At 44.9% G+C, this 6,000-nt stretch overlaps 1 long non-coding RNA gene across 1 annotated transcript in view; it reads right to left on the minus strand.

Annotated features, from left to right (window-relative positions):
* LOC134911270 (uncharacterized) overlaps nt 1–5,276 on the minus strand; it is a 30,896-nt gene extending 25,620 nt beyond the window's left edge. The window contains exons 1-2 of the long non-coding RNA XR_010176433.1: nt 5,216–5,276; nt 4,406–4,495 (exon numbers count right to left, since the gene is read on the minus strand). This is a non-coding gene — a long non-coding RNA (uncharacterized LOC134911270). The remainder of the gene's footprint in view (nt 1–4,405; nt 4,496–5,215) is intronic.
* Nucleotides 5,277–6,000: the final 724 nt, after the last annotated feature.

The raw sequence follows: 6,000 nt of genomic DNA on the forward strand, positions 1-6,000 counted from the left end.
GCTAGTCGGGGTAGCACTATTTTGGAAAGTGCTACAACAGCACGGTTGGATTCTAAACAGTCCAAAGTCACAGCTGGTTCCTACGACACGTCTACTGTTCCTGGGGATGGTTCTGGACACAGAACAGAAATAAGTGTTTCTCCCGGAGGAGAAAGCCAAGGAACTGTCATCTCTAGTCAGAGACCTCCTGAAGCAAAAACAGGTATCGGTGCATCATTGCACGCGAGTCCTGGGAAAAAATGGTAGCTTCCTACGAAGCAATCCCATTCGGCAGGTTCCATGCAAGAGGGCCGCAGGTTCGGCATACAGGACTAGGTCCTAGTGACCATGGATGCCAGCCTTTGAGGCTCGGGGGCAGTCACACAGGGAAAAAAACTTCCAGGGACTTTGGTCAAGTCAAGTGACTTCCCTACACATAAATATTCTGGAACTGAGGGCCATTTACAATGCCCTGAGTCAGGCAAGGCCTCTGCTTCAAAACCAGCCGGTACTGATCCAATCAGACAACATCACGGCAGTCGCCCATGTAAACCAACGGGGCGGCACAAGAAGCAGGATTGCGATGGCAGAAGCCACAAGGATTCTCCGATGGGCGGAAAATCATGTGTTAACACTGTCAGCAGTGTTCATTCCCGGAGTGGACGACTGGGAAGCAGATCTTCTCAGCGGACACGACCTCCACCCGGGAGAGTGGGGATTTCAGCCAGAAGTCTTCCAAAGGATTGTACACCATTGGGAAAGGCCACAGGTGGACATGATGGCGTCCCGCCTCAACAAAAAGCTATAAAAGATATTGCGCCAGGTCAAAGGACCCTCAGGCGATAGCTGTGGGCGCTCTGGTAACACCGTGGGTGTACCAGTCGGTTTATGTGTTCCTCCCTCTGCCTCTCATACAAAAGGTACTGAGAATAATAGGAAGGCGAGGAGTAAGAACGATACTCGTGGTTCCGGATTGGCCAAGAAGAGCTTGGTACCCAGACCTTCAAGAAATTATATCAGAGGACCCATGGCCTCTGCCGCTCAGACAGGACCTGCGGCAGCAGGGGCCCTGTCTGTTCCAAGACTTACCGCGGCTACGTTTTGACGGCATGGCGGTTGAACGCCGGATCCTAAAGGAAAAGGGCATTCCGGAGGAAGTCATTCCTACGCTGATTCAAGCCAGGAAAGATGTAACTGCAAAACATTATCACCGCATATGGCGAAAATATGTTGCTTGGTGTGAGGCCAAAAAGGCCCCAACAGAGGAATTTCAACTAGGTCGATTTCTGCATTTCCTACAAGCAGGAGTGTCTATGGGCCTAAAATTAGGCTCCATTAAGGTACAGATCTCGGCTCTGTCGATTTTCTTCCAAAAAGAACTAGCTTCAGTACCTGAAGTTCAGACATTGTAAAAGGAGTGCTGCATATTCAGCCCACGGTTGTGCCGCCAGTGGCACCTTGGGTTCTCAACGTGTTGTTGAGTTTCTTAAAATCACATTGGTGTGAGCCACTAAAAACCGTGGATCTAAAATATCTCACGCGGAAAGTGGTCATGTTATTGGCCTTGGCTTCGGCCAGGCGTGTATCAGAATTGGCGGCTTTGTCATATAAAAGTCCTTATCTGATTTTCCATATGGATAGGGCAGAATTGAGGACTCGTCCCCAGTTTCTCCCTAAGGTGATATCAGTTTTTCACTTGAACCAACTATTGTAGTGCCTGCGGCTACTAGGGACTTGGAGGATTCCAAGTTACTGGACGTAGTCAGGCCCTTGAAAAATTATGTTTCCAGGACGGCTAGAGTCAGGAGAACTGACTCGCTGTTTATCCTGTATGCACCCAGCAAACTGGGTGCTCCTGCTTCTAAGCAGACTATTGCTCGCTGGATTTGTAGCACAATTCAGCTGGCGCATTCTGCGGCTGGACTACCGCAGCCAAAATCTGTAAAAGCCCATTCCACAAGGAAGGTGGGCTCATCTTGGGCAGCTGCCCGAGGGGTCTCGGCTTTCCAACTTTGCCGAGCTGCAACTTGGTCAGGGGCAAACACGTTTGCTAAATTCTACAAAATTGATACCCTGGCTGAGGAGGACCTGGAGTTCTCTCATTCGGTGCTGCAGAGTCATCCGCACTCTCCCGCCCGTTTGGGAGCTTTGGTATAATCCCCATGGTCCTTACGGAGTTCCCAGCATCCACTAGGACATCAGAGAAAATAAGATTTTACTCACCGGTAAATCTATTTCTCGTAGTCCGTAGTGGATGCTGGGCGCCCATCCCAAGTGCGGATTGTCTGCAATACTTGTATATAGTTATTGCCTAACTAAAGGGTTATATTTGAGCCATCTGTTGAGAGGCTCAGTTATATTCATACTGTTAACTGGGTATAGTATCACGAGTTATACGGTGTGATTGGTGTGGCTGGTATGAGTCTTACCCGGGATTCAAAATCCTTCCTTATTATGTCAGCTCGTCCGGGCACAGTGTCCTAACTGAGGCTTGGAGGAGGGTCATGGTGGGAGGAGCCAGTGCACTCCAGGTGACCTAAAGCTTTCTTTAGTTGTGCCCAGTCTCCTGCGGAGCCGCTATTCCCCATGGTCCTTACGGAGTTCCCAGCATCCACTACGGACTACGAGAAATAGATTTACCGGTGAGTAAAATCTTATTTTCTTGAGGCTGGGCATATAGAGACTAATCACGGTACCAGCACTGCTTTGACTGCATAAATTGAACACAGCACTTTAGTGCTTCGTAAAATCATCAGTTGTGGAATATCCGCCTTCCCTCTTCAGGATCACCAGACGTGGAATATTTATTGCTACTGGCTCATTGATTACTGTAGGAGAGGGAGTAAGTCGTTGAGAAGCGCATCCTCTTTGCAGTAGATAATATAGAGACCGTATATGCATTTAAAAGAACTGAGCAACACTATTTGGTGATAACTCACCATTCTATATGTTACATGTAGTTTGTCTTTTGTCTATGTCTACCGGTAAAAGGCTGTTTCACCAGTATATCTTTTAGGTGTTCATACTCTTATGCTGTTTTAGAACAAATATCAATTCCTTTACGATCCACATGGACTACGAATGGGAATAGTAACCTGTTCCGAGCGCAGCGGTAGCGGAGCGATGCACCTTTCCCAAAGCATGGCGAGCTAAGCGAGCCATACGAGGGGAGATGGTGCACTAATTGGGGTTCCCCGTCACTTTACGAAGAAAACTATACCAAAAAAGGTAAAAAAAACTCATGTCAACCTTTTTCCATGTCTACATAGTACATGTCGACCCACTGCATGTCGACCAATAGTGGTCGACCTAATAACTATCGACCTAAGTGTGGTCGACCTAATGACCCATACCCTGTCACAGCTGGGTAGATCACTGAAATCAAACTGCAACCAACTAGATCCGTTTCCAGTTTGGTGGCCAGTTACTTAGATCTGGTCTTTAGTGTCCAATGTTGATGTACAGGATTGTAAAGAACGCAAAATAGCATGGATGCCTGATACCAGTGCACACATGCCTAAGCAGCCACTATCCCGCTGACCTTGCCAAGTATTTTATTATTTAAAACAAAGAAACAACTAAAAATCTGCCTTTACAAGAGTACAGAAGTGTTTTCTCTTATAATGGAAGGTGTATCAAATCTTCGAGAAAGAGAAAGAGGAGAAACACCTCATAACAACCAATCAGCTTATAGCTATAAAATGACAATTAGAATCTGATTGGTTACTATTGGAAACTTCCACTTTTTCTCTTTCGGAGGTTTGATACAGGTACATCTCCCCCAGTTACCTGTAACACATATATTAAAGAAAACCAGATATGTAATTTAAACAAAAAATAAAATCCATTCCTTACTGTAAATGCCACATGCAGTAAATAATGAGATGAAGCTTTTTTGTAAAATCGGTATATGTCATGAATCTAAATATGGAGAAAATAAGAACCATTCTTGAGATAAATCCACTGGAAAACCTGGACTGTCTCCTGATGCTCTGTGGGTTACAGGGTCCTAAGCTCTGTATAATTATTGCATCCAACTTGGGGTATTATTTTGCTAATATTCTATGGCATTGCACAAACATTGTGATGTCACATGTATGTAATCATGTCATATACATTAATAATTTTGCAGTCAGTAAATATGTAAAGTGTCACTGCTTTAGAAGAGTCTTCACAAGAACCAATTTATCATTAAATAAACTGAGTTGTAAGTCTGGTGAATCAGAATGAATCCTGGAAGTACTGTACATAGTTCCTGCGGCTGATGCACCTATAGACATCCTTCCCCCAAATAATTCAAACGACTGAAACTGTTAGTTTATGTGTACACTAAATGCTGCTAATTCTAAACCAAAGGGAACTTTGAGCAAGTGTGACCTTAAATTAACTCTTCTGGAAAACTGTGACATCCTCATTTAGAACTCACCTCCTATCCTATTGTCCTTATTTAACTGGAGCGGCAGAGGTGTTATTAGCAAACACAATGCGGATGGCCAGTTGAGAGGCAGGATACCACCTGTGATTTCAAATTAAAAACCACTGTTAACTTTTCAGCGGACAAAGCAACACTACATGGTGTAAAGCTCACTGTATAATTCTGTTGTCCTTGTATCTCACATTATATTGTGTGATTCACAGTGCTAGCAGTTGGTGTTTTTCTATGTAGATTCAGACATGCAGTTCCCCAGCAGTACTCACTCATTGCTGCTGCTGTCTCTCTTTAATGTCATGATTAGAGATTTACCCAGACGTTGGCTGTACTGCGCACTGAAAGTGCTGGCAGATTCCGCACAGATGAAGGAACCTGTAGCGTTCTGGGTGTAATTATTACATTTCTGTTCTGTGAAGCTAATGTCTGCAGCTCTTTGCCTGGAGCAATTGTACACCCCCAGGTTTTGCACATATATGGAAGATTGTAGAATTTATTTGTAATACTGTATTTCTAGTTAAATTTAGGCTGCCACACAGATGTTGGGCTGCAGCTGACAGCTTGCCCTGCTTTCTATAATGCATTAGGCAGGTAATTAATGTTTATGTTTGGTAAATGTATAAATGATAATACTATTGAGCATTGGGATGATGCACCAGAATCAGGATTACCACATCAGACATGTCAATTTGTATACACATAAAATATACATGTCAGTAATTCCACAGGAAAACTAAACAGAAGTTGCCTGACATGGCTGAGCTGGTGACGAGTACAAAATCTACTCTTTTCATTCTTGGCAAGTACCTGTAGCGCCGTATCAGGGCAGCAGTGGGCCCCATACTGGCCCCGCCACCTACAACCTGTGATGTCATAAAGTCATTCCCGGGGGGCAGGCCTGCTCGGGGAAAGTAGGGCTTAGCTCTACGCCCCTGTTATTATTATTACTACTGCTATACAGTATGTGTTACTTGTACATGCACTTGTATGATTTGCACTTACATGTTTTGTTATTATGTTTCATTAGTATTCATTTGATGTGAATGCTGCCTGGCCAACACTCTGCATTTTGTGACGCATAAAGCTGATGATGAGCCAAAGTTATTAACCAAATCTTCTTGTTGTTAAAGAGCTGTAACCAAATAACACATGGTTGTTATCGGGTTCGGTATGTACTACCAGCGGACGGGATGACGGCTGTCCATATACCAACAGCAACATCCTGCCTGCCAGAATGCCGGCAGCGTGGCGAGTGCTAAGAATTCCCTTGTGGGCTCGCTGAGCTCATCATGCTGCGGGCTCGGTGGCTTGCAGCGTTTGGCACAGGATCTATTCCCACTCTATGAGTGTCATGGACACCCACAGTGGGAATAGCCCTGGTGTGCCGAGATTATGGATGGCAGCATAGTCGGATGGCCGGACTTCAGCGTCGGTAACCTGAACGTCGGGATGCCGACCACCGTCACATTGACAGCATCACGTTGTTATAAATCAGGTGTTGAACGCGACCGTTAGTAGTTTTGTGAACAACGTGATCTTAAAAAAACAAACTGACTCAAATTATTATTATTATCCTTTATTTATATGGCGCC

This window comes from Pseudophryne corroboree, chromosome 4, assembly GCF_028390025.1.
Source record: "Pseudophryne corroboree isolate aPseCor3 chromosome 4, aPseCor3.hap2, whole genome shotgun sequence".
Lineage (NCBI taxonomy): Eukaryota > Metazoa > Chordata > Amphibia > Anura > Myobatrachidae > Pseudophryne > Pseudophryne corroboree.